This window comes from Gracilinanus agilis, chromosome 4, assembly GCF_016433145.1.
Source record: "Gracilinanus agilis isolate LMUSP501 chromosome 4, AgileGrace, whole genome shotgun sequence".
NCBI classification, from domain to species: Eukaryota; Metazoa; Chordata; class Mammalia; order Didelphimorphia; family Didelphidae; genus Gracilinanus; species Gracilinanus agilis.
In genome coordinates, this window is record NC_058133.1 from 437,951,544 (window position 1) to 437,971,926 (window position 20,383).

The 20,383-nt window shown below is 36.2% G+C and overlaps 1 pseudogene; it reads left to right on the forward strand.

Moving 5' to 3' along the window:
* Window positions 1-1,385: 1,385 nt before the first annotated feature.
* On the forward strand, window positions 1,386-2,109 carry LOC123247263 (annotated as a pseudogene).
* Window positions 2,110-20,383: the final 18,274 nt, after the last annotated feature.

Below are 20,383 nucleotides of genomic sequence, written 5' to 3' on the forward strand. Positions count from 1 at the left end.
AAATGCGTTTCTTTGTAATAATCTACTTCAAAGGGTTGTCATAAAGGAAGCGTTGTGTAAACCTAAGTATGCTACATAAATGTGAATTATTACAACTTGATTACATGTACATTGGTATTAGGATGTATGATACAAAGTGGTGTGGCATCCAGCTGCCAGTGGCAAAGTGGGCTTCCCGAACCGGAATTGGTCAGTTACCCAGTAAGTCTGTTCTGACTTTGTTACACTCTTCCTACCTGGTAGATATTCCACTCTACAAATGAGGCTAAGGAAAGGCTAATGGGACAAATAAGAGACATAGTGATGGAAATGGAAGAGGAAAAGGAGGAGGCTGTTCTGGCACTTTCCTTCCAGCCCTCCTTTGAGATAAACAGTGCAAGTAATATGATCCTTATTTTACAAATAGGGAAACTGATACTCAAAAAGGTTGAATGGCTTACCCAAAGTCACACAACTAGTAAAATGGCAGAGTAAGGAACCAAATCCATGTTTTCTGACTCCTCTCTATGCTATAAGATTACCTTGCAAGAAAAGAAGGAAGAAGAAATGAGTTTAATTAATTCTTTAATACATATATATTGAGCATATATGATGAGCAGAATACTATGCAAGATATTAAGAGACAGGGAGCAGGTAAGTGGTCTGAAAACCAGGCTTGGATACAGGAGGTCCTGGGTTCAAATCTCACCTTAGATACTTCCTAGCTGTGTGACCCTGGGCAAGTCACTTAACCCCTAATGTCACTACTCTTCTGCCTTGGAACCAATACACAAAATTGATTCCAAAATAGAAGGTAAAGATCTTTTTAATATGTGGCAGACTTCATTGTTGTCTTATTTTAAGAAACTGCCACAACCACCTCATCCTTCAGCAATCACCACCCTATCAGTCAGCCATCAACATCAAGGCAAGATCCTCCACCCGCAAAATAAAGATTATAAGTCACTGAAGGTTCAGATGAGAGAGCATTTTTATCAATAAAGTATTTTAAATTATGGCATGTACATTTTTTTAGATATAGCACTATTGAACACTTAATAGACTACAGGATAAAGTAAACATAACTTTTATATACTCTGGGAAACCAAAAAATTTGTGTGGCTCACTTTATTGCAATGGTCGAAAAACAAACCAGAAGTATCTCCAAGATATGCCTGTATAGCCTAATTAGATTGAAAATGGCAAAGGAGGAGGGACTCTGTCATAAAATAGTCAATAAGAGGCCTCTCCAGAACATGTTCCCACTATACTTTGGGACCCAGAGAGCCTTTTATTCATTGTGAAGAATCTCTAGAATCCATGACCCAGAATGTTATGATAGGGCCCCCTTATCCCTTGCTCCTGCCTTGATGCTCTAGCCATCTGTCCCCTTAGCACCCCTTGCCATGGCCACCCTCAGGGTCAAACCCAAAGCCCAAGTCAAGGTATATTTGTTCCAAAAAGAGGTATGTTCTCAGGCAGAGAGCCTGCTCGAAAGCTTTTTCCCCAAGAAGATTTCAGAGCTAGATGACTTCTTGAAGGACCCATCTCTGAATGAGGCTGATTTCAGTCTCTTAAAGACCCCCCTGGATATCCTGGTCCCTGATCCAGCTAAAGGAAAAGAGAAGGAAGAGCAACCAAAGCAAGAAGAGAAGGACAAGGATGAAAAGAAAAAAGAGGAAGATGAAGATAAAGGTTCTCCTTGTGGGCCTGTAAGCTGCAATGAGCAGATCGTAGCCTTTCTGGGGTGGTGGAAGCCTGAAATCAAAGATGTCAAGAAACAGCTCAGCCTGGTCTCCATGTGGCTGCAGCTTCAGGCTCCCCTAATTGAGGATGGAATCAACTTTGGGGTAGCTGTTCAGGAGAAGATATTTGAGCTAAGCTCTGAACTAAGCTGGATGTCTTCCACATCCAGATCTCAAAGTATTTCTCAGAAAGGGGTGATGCAGTGGCTAAAGCAGCAAAGCAGCCACATGTGGGTGACTCCTGACAGCTGGTTCATGAACTGGATGAAGCACAATACAGAGAGACATGGAGATCTGAAATACTTATACTGTGTTATACAACATCATCCTGAAGAACTTTGAGATCAAGAAGTCCAGGGGACGTACAAAGGGAATAATCTACTGAAAAAACAGAGCCTACCTCCCCTCTCCATCAATATGAAGGGTATAGCATAAGATTCCACCCTTTCATTAGGATTATTTGTCTTGCCACAGTCCAGCTTCCATCTGGAACTTCCCATCTTATTCATGCCTTGCTTTCTAGGAACCAATAAATTTTGTCATACAAAAAAAAAAAAAGAATGTCATAATAGGTACTTGGCTTATAAAGGAAATGCTATCACAAATCTTTCCCCACTCCAGTCCATCTTCCAATAAGCTGTCAAGCAGATCTTCCTAAAATACAGGCCTCAAAAAGAATTGGAAACTAAAGAGATGTCCCTCAATTGGGGAATGGCTGAACAAATTGTGTTCTATGATGGTGATGGAATACTATTATGCCATAAGAAACGATGAATAGGATGATTTCAGAAAAAACTGGAAGAATCTATGTGAACCGATGCAGATAAGCTGAACCAGGAGAACATTGTACACAGTAATTGTAATATTGTAGAACAGTCAAATGTGATAGACTTTGCTACTAATAACAATGCAATCATCCAGGACAATTCTGAGGAATTGATGGGGAAAAAAAATGTCCACCTCCAGAGAAAGAACTGTTGGAGAAGAAATGCTGATGAAAACATATGATTTATCACTTGTTTATTTGGGTATATGTTTTGGGGTTTGAGTTTTATAGGATTATTTACTTTTAAAAAATGAATAATACGAAAATGTTTTGCGTGGTAATGCGTGTATAACCCAGATTGAATTGCTTGTCAGCTCCAGGAGTGGAGAGAGGAGAAGGGAGGGAGATGATATGGATCATATAACTTCAGAAGACTTCTGTGGAAATTTGTTATTAAAAATAAAAAATCCAAATTTAAAAAATAATAAAATAAAATATAGGCTTCACCCTATTCAAGAAACTCCAGCAGCTCCTTATCAGCACCAGACTCAAATAGAATATCTTCTGTTCAAAGCCCTAATGACCTACCCACCTTTCAGTCTTCTTAAAATTTACTCACCACGCTATATTTTTCAATATAGGGACACTGAACTCCTCGCTATTCCTTGAACTGGACACTCCACTCCATCCCCTGATTTCAGGCATTTTCACTGGCTCTTCCCTGTGCCTAGAAGGCATGTGATAGCATGTGTGACTTCCTTCAAGTCTCTGATATCTTTAACAAATGGTGCTAGGTTGCCAATGCCTGGTATATTGTGTAAACAGGGAACATGGTGCCTTGGAAGTTGAAACACGGATCACACTATAAAAAATGTCTTTTTACAAATCAATCAGCATCATTCCAATCTTTGTAAGTGACTTCAGGGACCAAGTGGACAGTTCTGACTGATTATGTTACAAATTGTATTTTATAACACAGAAGAAATCTGGACCTGGATTCAAAAGACCTGGATCTCAGTCTCATCTCTACCATTTGCTTATTTTGTGATTTGGGGCAAATCAGCTAATTCCCCTAGGCTTTATTTTCTTATAATAAAAGGAATAATAATACTACCACATAGGTTTCTTTTTTTTTCCTTTTTGTTTAAACCTTTGCATTCTGGATTAGAATCAGTACTGTGAATTGGTTCCAAGGCCAAAGACTGGCTAAGACTTAGGCAATGGGGGTTAAGAGTTACATAGCTAGGAAGTGTCAGAGGTCATATTTGAATTCAGGAGGTCCATACCTGGCTCTCAATCAACTGAATCACCTAAGCTGTCCTTAATATTGGTTTCTAATGAGATGTTAGTGAGATAATGCTGGATAATGACACCACAAAGTACTATAAAAAAGGTAAATAATTATTTACACAATTCTATAGCTACTATATTTTGACTGAAAAGAATTCAAGGAGTTTTATAGTAAAATATCACCCCAGGAAGGGCAAGAAGTCTAAAGACAAGCCATGAAGAGCCTACAACAGATGCCTGAAAAAATGATAGTCATCATAATATAATTAATAATAACAACAATAATATACTACCTTTCCATAATGCTTTACACTCTACAGACCACTTCCACTCACATAACCTTGAAGATCTCCCAAAAGCCCTATGAGTTGTAAAATATGGAAGAAACAGAAGTAGACAGTGTAATTGGACTCAGGAGACCCAGATTAGGGTTCCGGCCCTGCCACTAACTAATTGTGTGACTTTGAACAAGTCTCTTAACCATAGAGTGTTACCTATAATGTTACTTTGAATTGCCCAATTTCAAATTTGCTAACTGCCAAATTTACATAAATATTAGATAATGACAATATACAGTTGAGGAAGGTCTAGAGGAGTGAGAGGGACCTTAAAGAAAAGCAAGACAAAGGTTGCTTAATATAGGGATAAGAAGGCAAAGCATCCTGCTAGGTGACAGAGGGGGAGCAAAGTTTAGATGAGATGGGAGCCCTACCTTTATGGAACTTACAATCTAGTGGTGATATAGGACCCATATACAAATATATATATATATACATATATATATACATATATATATATATATAGGGACAGAGCCAAGATGGTGGCTTAGTAGCAGTGAAAGCTAGAACCTCTCCCAGAATCCTCTCAAACAAATAGTTATATATAACAAGGATAATTGGAGAACCTCCCAATCTGCTAGACTCAAGTACCTCCCATGGAACCAGGCATGCATACTCCGGCTCTATGGGAGCAAAATTTAAGGTAAAAAAAAAAACAACATAATTTATCAATAAAACAATTTAAATGGAAAAAAACCCCCAATTGTCTTTGTGCCACATATACTTTCTTAACTACCATTCCTGACTGGGATCCAATTTTCTTGTTCCTATCTATGCAGAATGAACATTCTCCCCTTCCACAACTTTCCCTAAAAACTCTTCCTCATTCCACTGTGGTATAAATACATGCCACACTGATGGGTCTTTTTTTAAAAAAGGAACTCAACCAGAACAGAGAACTGTTGAGACACATCCCTTAAATAATATGTCAAAGCTGGATCTGCATGGTTTTTTCCTTTAAGGATACAGCTCCAATTTTATAATGCAAATCAATGGGGAAATAGGATTATCGCACATGCAAATATGCCTTTATAGACAATCCTTTAGCAATGTGCCTCATCCCTATGTTAAAGGACACACCTAGATTCTGTTTGTATGATTTCTGAACTTCAGCGGTTACTCACGAAAGAGCCGTTGATGCCAAAGATAATAAGTCAATGTAATTAATGTGGCATTGATCCTCTCCTGCCTCCACATAAAAGAGATATTTGGATTTGTTTATTGTTCATTAAATCCAGGTGCATCTGAATTACAGTGAAGACTAAAGGAGACAATTTCAGGAAAAACCCAAGGAAACACAACCCTTCACATCTGGCTGCAATCGTTTGGGACTTGTTAGTTACTCTCAAAGGCCTGACCCAGACCCAGGATGATGGCTAGTGCTTACAACACTCATGCTGCAATGCCAGTGGTGCCTCCCCTCTCTCTCCAGCCCTACCTCCAACTCCAACTCTTAGAAAAATAATCATATCTCGATGACAAATATTAAAACCAGTGGAAATGCATGTTGGCTATGGGGAGGGAGTAGAGGGGAGAGTAAGAACATGAATCATGTAACCATGGAAAAATTTTCTAAAAAATAAAAATTTAAATTAAAAAAAAAAAGAAAAAGAATCATATGAATGGTTTCATTCCTGGAAAGAGCATGGTTCTTTCATTGCTCTGTGACTCAACTCACCATCTCACCGGCTTCCCTAACCAATCACCCTAATCCTGGCCATCACTCTCAATATGTTATCTTCCCTTATTAGAATATAAGCCCCAGCACTAAGCAGAGGTCTTGACCCATAGTAAGCACTTAAAAATTTTCTGTTGTGGTTCAGAAATAGTACAAAATACAAATATGTTCAAGGATTTAAACTATTAATTGTTGGTCAAATCATGTTCATGTGGTAGTTAGGATTGGTTGAGATTCACTAATATTGACATGAATTTCATTCATCAAATATTTATGAAGGAGGAACAGCTAGATGCAATAGATCAGCAGGCCTGAAATTGAGAGGATCTGGGTTCAAAACCTCAGACACTCCCTAGTTGTGTGATGGTGGGCAAATTACTTAACCCCATTTGTCTAGCCTTTGCTCTTCTGTCTTAGAATTGTCACTAAGACAGAAAGTAAGAGTTTAAAAAAATATCTGTATTTATGAAGGAACTATGCTAGGCACCAAGCATTCAATGATGGGTTAGGGAGAAAGCATTATTTCCAGCCCTCAAGGAATTCGCATTCTCTTAAATGATGGGCAGAGCAGTGCTAAGCCTAGAAGAGGTAAACAAATAACAATATACATACGGTAGGGTACACACCGGAGGGTATAGGGTGAGAGCAAAGAAAACACTCAAAGTGCTCTAGGAAAATTTGTCATGGAAGACAATCATCCTACTTGGCTATACCATCCCGTAGCTTAGCCATTAAAGACAAAGTACTGGCCTTGGTGGATCTGACTCAAATAATATCTTTTATATCCTTATCATGAAGTACCAGTCTCACACTGGGCGAGCAGTAGAAATGCCAGCTGGAGTAAGGAACATACATCACCAGGAATTGTCTGGTACTTTTAATAAAATGGAACCTGCGGTGCCTGAGATAGTGAGAAGATGGAGAGATAAATCACACTTACCCTGCTACCCTTTGTGTCCAACCAGGACCATCTGGGGAAGCTGGAACGTCAAGACCATTTTGTAATATAGTTCAGCTGGTTGGTTCAATGGAACCTACAGCTGTCCCAAATGTGGAAGTTAAATCAAAACTAACAATGGCAGAGGTGAAGGCACTGAGGAGAATAATAGTAATAAATTATGTTTTACTATTATTAAATATGTAAGTTATTAACCCATTACTAGAGCTATAACAATATGGCTGCTTCTGTGTTTTTGAGAAAGAGCATAGTCCAACACCAACTTTAGAGACAAAGAGACCTGAGTTCAAGTCTTGATTCTGCAAAGAAGCTGAATGACCGTAGACATGTCATTAACTTCTCAACATCTCAGGCTACTTACTAAGACTCTTAAGTTGCAGCTTCATTGCTCAATTGTATTGGTTTCTAATGAACTAAGATAAGGCTGGTAACTTTCCTTAGTTTCTAAAAAGTGGTTGGCCTTTTTAAAGAAGTATTTATTAGTTCAATCTTTTATCAATGGAATTACATGTTATAAATTCATTTTACACAATTCTAAGAAATAAAGGGGGATGGGGATCTCGCTACCAGAAAATATTTCCAATGACAATAAGGGAACAGAGATTTTTGTGTTTCATTTTAGGTTTGATCAGCAAATATTTCCAGTGACAATAAGTGAACAGAGATTTTCATATTTTATCTCGGGTTTAAACAGTCTCTTTTTCTATGTCAAATGCTTTGTCCAAATTTTGTGACATTGCCATGGACCAATGTCTTTCTCATCTCTATGAAGTCTGAGAGAGCTAAGAGTGTGGCTTTTCCCAACCCATTGACTAAACAGCTCTTTCTAAGGAATCTCAAAATATACTTTCCTTAGTTTGGCAGTCCCTAAATAAAAGGGCATAAGAATGATTTGTCTCAAGCAGCTGTTAAAACTGTCAAACAGCCTTTTTGTAATAGTACCTTAAATAAGATTGGAATTCCTTTGTAAACACAAAGAAATACCTTCCTCCAGCCCCAACCCTATCCTCTACTGAAACATTTGTTGCCTCATGGATTTCTGAAAACTGAATTAATTTGAGCTTCCATTTTTAATCTCTGCCTTCATTAGATGATGACTAGGTTGCATTTAAAGATCCCAACTTGGCCACCAAAAACTGAAATATTGGGTCAACTAACCAGGCTTCTGGTCTACTTAAAACCAGCTAGTCGATTGGACTGACATTTTTTAATGAATTCACTTCCAAAAAAGAAAAGGAAGAAAGAATCAGACAAGAAGAGAAGCTTTAAGATTGTCTGGGTCAATCTTCGTTTTACAACTGAGGAAACTCAGGCACAAAGAATTAAAGGTAACACCAATAGTCAGACTGTGGCGGAACTAGAATAAGGACCCAGATCTCCTGACACCCAGTTGAGTGTTGTTGTTTTTTCACTTATCAGCAATATCTCTGAATTGTCTCATTCTTCATTCTTCTGGTCTAGACAGGCAGTTTATAGCAGTGTAGTACAATGGAAAGAGCATTAGCTTGGAGTTCAAATCCTGCCTTAATGACACAGGTGACTGACTTCTGACCTGTGTGACACTAGCAAATCACTTAACCCCTCTAGGCTTCTGTTTCCTCAGCAATAAAATAAGGAGGTTAGAGAAATGGCATGTAAAGTCCTTTCCAACTCTAAATCTATAAAAATAAAAGGCTTTTATAGAGATATAAAGAGATATGACTATACACACATATGTATGTGTATCTACATATCTATATCTACACACACACACACACACCGTAAACTTGGGGAGAAGAGGGTCTATAAATTTCCAAAACAACTACCTTAGAACATCCTTAGTTTTATGTTACTTGCTTTCTCAGTGAGTTGAAGAAGAGCTGGAAGGAAGGAGAGAATTTGGAAATCAAAGTTAAAAAATAAATATAAAGTTAAAATGTTTTCAAAAATTTTTTAAAGAGAATAATACCCTTATAAGTTCATATGTATTCATATCTATGTAGGATTAAGTAATGTCAGGTCTTTCAATTACAATTGATCATACTACATAAATCCTATTATTTAAAATGGTTGTTTCAATTTTTTTAAAAATTTAAGAATTCTCATTTAAAACTTTTCTTAAAGTGTGCCATGAGGAAATAAGAGATGGAGAGCATTATGAAATGTAAAATGTATATTTTTGAGCATATTAAAGTAAAAGGATTATGTGCAAATAGAACAGGTGTTGCTGAAATTATAAAGAAAGCAGAAAATTGGGGGAGGTATATTCACAGCGTCTCTTAGATATCATATCTAAAATATGTAAAGAACTTTGTCAAATTTATAAGAAAAGAGCCATTCCCCCAATTGATAAATGGGCAAAAATATGAACAGGCAGTTTTTGGATAAAGAAATCAAAGCCATAAATAAGTATATGAAAAATGTTCTCTAAATCATTATTAATTAGAAAAATGCAAACCAAAACAATTCTGAGATATTGTCTCATACCCTTCAGATTAGTTAAATTTTTTTTAAGCAAAATGACAAATGTTGGAGGAGATGTGGAAAAATGGGGACACTAATACATTGTTGATGGAGCTGTGAACTGATACAACCATTTTGGAAAGCAATTTGAAATTACACACAGAGAGTTATAAAACTGTGTATACCCTTAGACCCAGCAAAACCATTGCTGTTTCCCAGAGAAAAAGGAAAAGAACCTACATGTTCCAAAATATTTATAGCAGCTCTCTTTTGGTGGCAAAGAACTGGAAAACAAGGCAATGTTCATCAACTGGGGAATGGCTAAACAAATTTTGGTATATGATTGTGCTGGAATACTACTATATCATAAAAAATGATGAGTAGATTAATTTTTTTGCCTTAGAAAGAACCAAATGAGATAATAAAGACTAACATTATATGCAGCTATAGATTTAACAGTTGAATAACTTGTGACTATTCACCTTCACAGAATGAACTGAAAAATGGAAATGCAAAAGATATAATCTATGTATATATATGTATATATATGTATATATATATATATATGTGTGTGTGTGTGTGTGTGTGTGTTTGCCAGAGGATGCCTTCTACAGTGCAGGGAGGGAAAAGAGGAACTGAGATGCCTAGAAAAATAAATTCTATTAATAGAAATTTTTAAAAATAAAGTATTCCCTAAAGACAGGAACCAAGTAAACAAATGGCTTCATTATCCAAAATGAGTAAAATCAGAGGGTGTACATAAAGTACAGCCAAATGCCCCAATACCTAAGTCAATGTTCAGATTTTTCAAAATTATTTGCATAAGTGAAGTTCGCAAAAACAGAAAAACACAATGACTAAAATAATGTAAATGGAAAAACAAAAAATAAAAACAAATTGAACACTGAAATTATAATGATCAAGTTTGAAAAAATGTCTCCCTTCTTTGGAGACGTGGTAGACTATGGGACTAGAATATTGAATATACTATCAGATTTCATTAATGTATTAGTGAGTTTTGTTTAGTTATTCTCCTGTCTTCTTAAGAATTCTTGGTTTCAAAGGATGGCTCTCTGGGGAGGAAAAAGGAGAGAGGTGTATTTATTTTTTTTTATTTAAACTTATTGGTTTGTTACATTAAAATACCAAGTAATTCCCTCCTTCCCTCCCCCCCCCCATTCAAGAAGGCATCATTTGACAAAAAGATATATGTATATATAAAACTATGTCTTGCTTATTTCATTTATATTTCTTTCTCTAGAAGTAGATGTATCCAATTCATTCTTCAAATAATATTTCTGTGGCTATATGTAATGTCCTCTTGGTTCTACTTGTTTTACTCTTCAGAATTTCATGTAAGTCTTTCCATGTTGATCCAAACTTAACCTGCACATCATTTCTTACAAAGTAGTAGTATTCCATCACAATCATATGCCACAATTTGTTTATCCATTCCCCAGTTAATGGGCATGCCTTCAATTTCCAGTTCTTTGAAATCACAGAGAGAGCTGCTATAAATATTTTAGAACATATAGGTTCTTTTCCTTTTTTCATGATCACCTTAGGAAATAAACTTAGTGGTAGTGTTGGGTTAAAAAGTATATCATTTTAGAACTCTTTGGGCATAATTCCAGACTATACTTCAAAATAGCTGGATCAGTTCACAATTCCACCAACAGTATTTTAGTGTCCTCATTCTTCCCGCCAACATTTGTCATTTGGTCTTTTATCATTTCAACCAATCTGATAAATTTCAGATATCTCCAGGTTGTTTTGATTTGCATTTCTCTAATCAAAAATTATTTAGAGCATTTTTTCTCATAGTTATGTAAGCTTTGACTTCTTCATCAAAAAACTGTCTATATATTTTTAACATTTATCAACTGAAGAATGGCTCACATTCTTATATATTTGACAAAGTTCTCTATTTGTTTTAAATATGAGACCTCTATCTGAGAAACTCTTTATAAAATTTTTTCCCAAATTACTGCCTTCCTTCTAATCTTGGTAATGTTAGTTTTATTTGAACAAAATTTTAATTTAATGTATTCAAAGTTAACCATTTTAGGTCTCACAATGCATTCTATCTCTTGTTTATTCATAAATTTTTCTCCTGTCCAAAAATCTGATACATAAAATGTTCCCTGTTCTTTTAATTTGCTTATGATGCCTCCTTTTATGTCTAGGTCATGTGTCCATTTGATTATATCTTCATAAATGGTGTAAGATCTTAATCTATATCTAATTTCTCAAGCATGCTTTCCAGTTTTCCCAAATAATGATTTTTTTAATATATTTGGAAAAACAAAAGATCAAGAATATCAAAGGAATTAATGAAAAATATAAAGGAGGTCTAGGAGTACTAGATTTTAAATTGTATTATAAAGCAATAAGTATCAAAACTATCTGGTACAGGCTAAGAAATAGAAAACTAGAACTAGATCAATAGAAGAGAAGAGATATTCAACAAATACTTTTAAAATGTCATAGTAACTATGTTGAAGATTCGTGTTGTAGAGATAAGAATTCACTATTGGTAAAAAATTGTTGAGAAATGTATTTGTAAATAAAAGTCATATAAAACAAAAAAATTAGGGCACAGCTGGCTGGTTCAGTGGATTAAGAGTCAGGCCCAAATACGGGAGGTCCTGCATTCAAATCTGGCCTCAGAAACTTCCTAGCTGTGTGACCCTGGGCAAATCACTCAGTCCACATTGCTTAGCCTTTACCATTCTTCTGCCTTAGAACCAATACACAGTATTGATTCTAAGATGGAAGTTAAGGGTTTAAAAAAATTGAATAACATTTTTAAAAAGAAATTGCATTTAACATCAACATTTTGGTTTCTAGTTTTAATACTTCATTTATTTCGGTTACCTTCATGCAGGTTCCAAAGAACAGAAAAACTCTGGTTGAAATACAGAAGTGATTAGGAGACAAAGTAAGATGCAATGTGAGGGACAATGAGGGAAGACACCAACAGAGAAAAAGCATACAAAGTCCACAGAGATGGACATGACAGGGGATAACAATTGGGACTCCATCAGATCCATATCCCCAGTGTGTAAGTGGCTCAAGAAAAACCCAAATATAAGAAGGTTCTTCACGCTAAACTTATGAAATTGTGTAATCTTTGGGACATGGGGATCACTATATAGATATAGATATAGACATAGACATAGACGTAGACGTAGACGTGGACATGGACGTGGACGTGGACACAGACATAGACATAGACATAGATATAGATGTGGACATAGACATAGACGTGGACGTGAACACAGACATAGACAGATATAGATATAGATATAGATATAGATATAGATATAGATATAGATATAGATATAGATATAGATATAGATATCTCCAAATGTCATATGTATTGATTTTTCTTTTAATAAAACCTTTCTTGAGTACTCTGTAGATATCATGCTTATAGAAGGGAATTAGTGCCCACCTCTAAAGTGTTTAGCAGCGATATTTCTCAAGTTTCTTGTTGAAAATTCAAGGCAAGTGAAAACCTCTCATATGTGTATATAATATGTGCAATATATGCACACATTTATGCCTATATACTATATACATGTGTATAACTATATAATACATATACACGTGTGGCATGTGCACATATGTGTATATACATGTGATATATATTATATGTCTATATTGTGTGTATATCTGGAATATATATACTTGATATGTGTGCAAAATAGATACATATATGTATTATAGAAATATATGTTTGTAGCTGTAGATTAGATATACATATGTATAGTATATATAATTATATGTGGTATATATAAAGTATGTATATTGTAATAATTAAAAGGGCCAGTAATGGATGTTTCATAGAAGAGAGATAGAGAAAGTCTATGTGATGAGTCTCTCTTCCAGCTCTCCCCTAGGGCCAAATATACACTGGGAGACTTTAAGGGGGTGTCACCCCAAAACTGGGTGACCTAGATGGTCCTACCACCCCACAGGAGCTGGGGGAGAGGCTTCCCTATAAGAGGAGGTAGGTGGTACCCCAATCCGACCTTGAATAAGGACAGGGTTAACACAAACCTCCCCTCAATCAGTTAAATTCATAGTGGGTGGTCCAGTTTCAAAATGGAGGCAGCCAGACCAAGCTGTGGTTCCCCTCTCCCTCGTTGTCTCTCAGGTACTCTGGGACGCTATCTGACTGATGAATGGCTTTTATTATTCTCAAATCAGGGACTGAGGAAAGGGGTGAAGGGCAGAGGGATTTTGGGGTGCCCTCTTCACTATTCCTACTGTTGTCACTTAGGTGGGAACCTTAGTGGTTCCCACTCTTAAGCTTCTCCCCTTGCCCCTTCTCCTTCTATTTCTATTTTTCTGTTTCTATACTTTTCTACAATTATAAGTTTTGACTGAAAGGGGTCTCTCAGCAAGGTTGGGTAATGGGTGAAGGAGACTAAGAATTGCTCTCAAAATGGAGCCCAAAAACTTAGCTGTCTCGATGGTTGAAGTCTTGATGGGTGAGATGCAATGAAATGGTTTTGATCAGGGTTTTGATCAGGTTTCAATTTCCAAAAGAAAGATCCTCAGGAAGCTCTCAAGCCTGGATCCAAGCTGGGATATCCTCCTCCTCCCTCTTCCCAGTCCTCCGCCTAAAGACCACTCCTCTCTCCTCTCTTCTTCTGAGTCCATTTCAGAATCCTCTCTGGTCTCAACTGTCAGCAACTGTCAGCAACTGCCTTCTCTGGCTCCTTTTGTCCCATCCCCCTTGCCCAAATCCCATCTTTACAATATATACACTCTACATAATATATGTAAAAGTATGTATATTACACATAGAGTATATATATATATATATATATATATATCTCAGTACCTATGGTATACATATAAAGTATAATTATAAAATATGATATATCATATATAAAAAGTATATTGATGTGGTATAAAGCAAATGTTTTAATATAGTATATAGGTTTATTCTTATATATTATATATACAGCCTATATATGTGTCTATGTTCTATATATACCATTTGTATGTGTGTGTGTATGGGGAAGATATACATTTCACTTGTCTTGAATTCCCAACAAGAAACTTCAGAACTATCTTTGCCAAATAGCCTAGAGATGAGCACCAATTCCCTATCTGTAAACATATCTATGAAATACCCAAGGAACATTTAATTAAAAGAAAAATCAATACATGCAACAAATATTTACATTGGCCCCCAAGTCCCAAAGATCATACAATGGGTATCATATCTGTGTCACAGGCTCAGGAATCTTCTTATATTCAGGTCTTCCTTGAGCCACTTACCCAAAATCTAATGAAATATAGTTCTAATGGAGACCTAACTGTTACCTAATTGTTACCTAACTAAATAATCTGCCGTGTTCTCTTTGGACTTCATTGCTATCTCTCACTATTCTTCACCATCCCTTGCCTCATTGTCTCTTAACCACCTCTGGATTTCAATCAGGATTATTCTATCCTCTGAACTTTGCATGAGGAATTTTTAAAGAGAAATAAAAGTAGCAGAAGTAGAGACCAATACTTACATTAAACCAACCTTTTTAATGGAATTCAATTTCTTTTTTTAAGTTTTAATAATATCTTTTGTTTTTATATCACCTTCATCTACAAATATCTCTCTCCTCTTCCCTCCTCAAAGAACTGTCCCTTGTAGTGCACATGTACATACAAATATATATGTGCATATTTAGATGTATATGTATACAAAGCTTACATGCCCACCAAAAAGATTCATTATGAATCACAGTACCAGTGAGCCTGTCTGACTTGATTAGAGGTCTCAGTCACCCTCAATTACTTCTCTATTCTTCCCTCCTTTCTTTTGTCTTGCAACCTCTTCCCCTACTCCCCACAATCCCCCAGAAATTACTTGTATCGGTCTAGTCACTGTCAACAGCTTTCAAGAAAAGGGCTGTGAGCAGCTTGACAAGAAAACCACAAGGAGGACATTTTATAACAAACACAGACTCTTAAAGCTCCGAGGGAGCAAGGAATTTGACAAGTGATTTGTGAATTCTATTTGACAGTTCCTAAGCAGCATATTCTTCCCAAGAAACCATAAGAAAAATCAAAGCACCAGAGCTCCCACTGATGTCATCCCTGTAGATGTTGACCAATAACTCAAGTTTTTGCAAGAGACTTGGATTTCCTTAAAATTACAGATAAAAAAGGAAAGAAAAGAAGCAAACATCTTCTTGATGAAGTAATACCATCTAAAATCCAGCATTCCCAACTTCCTACTTTAGAGAGGAAATGTGAAGCAGTGCTACACTTGGAATTGGGAAGATCTGGGTTTGACTCTAATCTCAGACAATAACTAGCAATGTGACACTGGGCAAATCACCAAACTACCTGAACCTCGGTTTTCTCATCTGTAAAAAAAGGAATGATAATCATATCTATCCCACAAAGCTATGGTGAGTGTCAAATGAGCTGTTCTATGTACAATGAGTTGCAAATCTTAAAGTACTATATAAATGAAACCTATTATTTGTTCTGGCTCAATTTTATCTTTATTGATCCAAAAGGACCTTCAGAGTTGTATATTTTATACTATAATGATGCCTCTGAATTTGGTTTTGGTTGGGGCAGCTAAATGGCACAGTGGATAAAACATTACCTTAGAATCAGGAAGATTCATCTTCACGAGTTCAAATCTGGCCTTAGACATTCATTAACCATGTGACTCTGGCCAAGTCACTTAACCCTGTTTGCCTCAGTTTCCTCATCTGGAAAATGAGCTGGAGAGGGAAATAGTAAAAGTATTTTTGCTAAGAAAATAACCCAATGGAGTCATAAAGAGTCAGACACGGCTGAAAAATAACTGGACAACATTATTTTTTGTTGCTTGACAGATTCATTTATTTGGATTTGGGAAGGACAAAAGAAGTTCAAGAGAAGTTGAACAGGAATTTATAACTCTAATTCACATATTGCCTGGGACCATAGGCTTCAAGTTAGCACCAAACAAAGGTATACAAAAGAATTAATTTTAGCCTAAGGTACTTTGACTAGTTCTTCTCAGTTGCCCTTAGCTAGGTGTGGTGGCTCATAATCTCAGCCATAACCGGAAAAAGACATTAACCCGCCCTTCTCAGAATGGGGCTTTCCAGCCATTGAACCTTAGCATATGGGAGCCAAGAAGATAGCATATTGCCTTGAAGAGATGAAGCCCAGAACCTGGTAGCATAGAGAATCTTGACAATCTCAAGACCAGCAGTGATGCCGAAGAATTATGATTCAGAGAAGAGACACAACATCCAACAAAAAGTAATGTAATGGGGAAGCAGCTATGTGGCTCAGTGGATAGAAAGCCAGAACTAGAGATGGGAGATCCTAGATTCAAATCTGGTCTCAGACACTTCCTAGCTGTCTAAAAGGTAAATTCAGATTTTATATCAAGAAAAACTTACTAATAATTAAATATCCCAAAAATTATCACAATTGAGCCAGCTTGGGAGATAGTATATTTTCCCTGATTCGAGGTCTTCTAGCAAATACTGGCTGATCATTTGTTGAGTATGCTATAGAGAGAGTTCTAAATGGTTGAGGCTTCTTCCATATTAGAAATTCTGTGAATTCTACGATGCTATGAAAACAAAGATGATCTATAATCAGATTGTGCTGGTATATATTTAAACAACCGTAAAAAATGCGTGCATAGCATGCTTTTAAGTTTAATCTGCATTATTAACATTTTCTCCATCACGTTCCTAGACGATTAACAAAACAATAAATCAAGCCCTGATTCGTAGCCTTCAGGTTTCTGAAGTGCAAATGCACTGAAAATTTAAGTCAGTTTTTATGCTCTAGTTGAAACTGGTTACCTACATTCTTCTGCTTGTAATAGAGAGGAAGATATGTTTAACATATGAAGGAGGACAACATTTGGCCATGCTGATAAATAATGATCATAAATCTTAAAAACAAATTTCAAGGAATGGTGTGTATGTGCATGATCAAAGTATTCTGTCATTCCAAGTATTTCTTAAAATAATTTTCCTAAACTTTTATATCAAGTGTTTCTGACAAAGGTCTCATTTCTCAAATATATTTTTAAATAGATAACTGTGAGTCAAATTAATAAGAATACAAGTCATCTTTCAAATGACAAAATGGTCAAATGATATGAACAAGCACTTCTTAGATGAAGAAATTTAAATTATATATAATGACATGGAAAAAATGCTCTAAATCCCTATTGATAGGGAAATGCAAATTAAAACAACTGAGAGATCATGTCACACTGTTGACTAATGAAAATGACAAAAATTGGAAGGGATGTGGAAAAATTGGGACACTAATACATTGTAGGTAGAACTGTGAACTGATATACCCATTCTAAAGAGCAATCTGGAACCATGTTCAAAGGGCTATAAAGCTTGATATTCCCTCTAATCCACCAGTTCCACTACTAACTTTGTATCCCAACAAGATCAAAGGAAAAGAATATATATGTACAAAAATATTCATGGCAGCTCTTTTTATAATGGTAATGAATTGGAAACTGGAGGGATGTTCATCAATTGAGGAATGGCAGAACAAATTGTGGTATATGATTATCATGTAATATTATTGTGCCATAAGAAATGACAAACAGAGGGGGCAGCTGGGTAGCTCAGTGGATTGAGAACCAGGCCTAGAGACGGGAGGTCCTAGGTTCAAATCTGACCTCAGACACTTCCCAGCTGTGTGACCTTGGGCAAGTCACTTGACCCTTATTGCCTACCCTTACCACTCTTCTGCCTTGGAACCAATACACAGTATTGATTCTAAGACAGAAGGTAAGGGTTTAAAAAAAAAGAAGAAATGACAAACAGGATGATTTCAGAAAAACCTGGAAAGACTTTTATGAACTGATGCAAAGTGAAGTGAACAGAACCAAGAGAACATTGTATAAAATAACGGAAATGTTGTATGATGATCAACTTGAAAGGACTAAACTATTATCAGCAATGCAAGAATCCAAGATAACTTTAAGGACCACATGATGAAAAACACTATCCACAGACAAAAAAGATAACTTGGAAAATGAATGCAGGTTTTTCAATTTATTTCTTACATGAGTTTTTTCTTGTATGTATGATATATGTCTTCTTTCACAGCCTAAAGAATATGGAAGTATCACATGAGAGTACTGGTATAACCTATATCATATTATTCACTGATTTGGGGAGGGAAGAGGGGAGGAAGAGGAAGGAAGGAGGGAGAGAATCTATATAGCAAGATGTCAGAAAACAACTATTTAAAATTGTTTCTACATATAATAGAAAAAAATTTAATTAATTTAAAAAATAATAATAATTTTCCTATTTTATAAAATAAAAAAGTTGAACCAGTATATGTGATACAACCACCAGGTCTACTTGACCCCAACCCAGGGCATAATATCTGCCAAGCCTGGAAAGAGTGAGCCTCAAGTCCCTTAAAGCCTCAAGAACCAAGAAAGGGAAGGACATAGCTTGGACATTAGCTCTGTCTGGGCCATTTCCACCTGGAAGTCTTAGCTGCATCTTTTCAGGCAACAAGGTAGACCACAGGAAACCATCCTTAACATATTGCTTGTTCAGTTGTTTTCTGTCATGTCTTACTCTTTATGATCCCATTTAAGGTTTTCTCGACAAAGATTCTAGAATAGTTTGACATTTCCTTCTCCAGCTCATTTTATATATGAGGAAACTGAGGCAAAAAGGGTTAAGTGATTTGGTCACCCAGATACTAAGTGTTTGAGGCCAGGTTTAAACTCAGAAAGATGAGTCTTCCTGAGTCGAAGTTCAGTGCTCTATCTCATAGCCCCACTTAGCTTGCCCAAATATGCACCCTTAACCTCTTACTGCCATGTGGATTCAGCAAGGCAAATGTTATATAAATTTTGGTTTCAAAGTCATCATTATGCCAAATCTTTCAGCCCGTATCAGGTCCCTTTCCACTCCAAAGTTCTATGATGCTGTGATTGTCTTTCTACTTAATAGAGACTTTTCAGCATAACCAAGTTTGCTGATTTTTGACCTGGGATACCACACACTTATCCAACACCCATAACAATAGCTTTTTCAATTAAGTCAGAGATTTTATAAGGGAAACCAAGGCACCAAAAATGAAATGACTTGCCAGCAATGAAATATGAGGGGGAAAACCCAAGAATTTTGAAGTGGAAATCATAATATATAGCATTTACATAGTATTTTTATTTAATATTTGCCACATGCAATTGTAGCAAATAAATTGTAACAAGTAAAAATTCATATGCCACTGTTTGTTTAGCATTTCCCTAGTAGTAAATGTTTTTTAATATTTGCTACATGCTTTACAAATATCATCTCACTTGATCCTAACAACAATCAGAAGAAGGTAGATGCTATTGTTACCTCCATTTTATGGATAAGGAAACTGAGGCAGGGAGTTAAGTGATTTGCCCTGGATCACATGAGGAATAAGTGTCTGAGGGAGGGAGAATTTGAACTCAAATCTTCCTGACTCCAAAGCCAGAACTCTATCCACTGTAACAGCTACCTAAAGTAGAATGGCATTTTGAAAAGACCATTGGACAAAGGATGAAAACAGCAAATGCTGAAGGAGCTGAAGGAATTCCTATAGGTGGGGCTGCAAATAGGTCCAACCATTCTGGAAAATAATTTGGAACTACAATAGAATTACCACTAACTGTATATATATTTTTGAGCCATCAATACAACAGCTAGGCTATACCTCACGTAAGTCAAAGAGAGAGGGAAGGGTCCCATATATCCAAAATATTTATAGTAGCAATTTTTGTGATAGCCAAAAAGGAAAAACAGAGGGGATGCCCACCATCTGGGGAAACACTAAACAAGCAGTAGCATATGAGTGTGAAGGATCACTATTCTGGACTGATATGTGTCGTAAAAAGAATTCAGAAAATCAATCTATTAATAAATACTCTGCTTAGGCAAAGTAAATACAGTGAAAAAAATGAAACTGTCCGTGTCCATGTTAACTTAATGAAGAACAAAGTAAGCAGACCCAAGAGAACAATTTACCCAACTACATAATTAAAACTACATTGGAAGACATCAGAATTCTGATCAGTGGGGTGAGCATTATTGACTCCAGAAACCGATTTCCTCTCCACAGAGAGAAGGTGGGCTCTGGAAGCAGAATTATACAGACATGTGAGCGATAGGATGATTTACT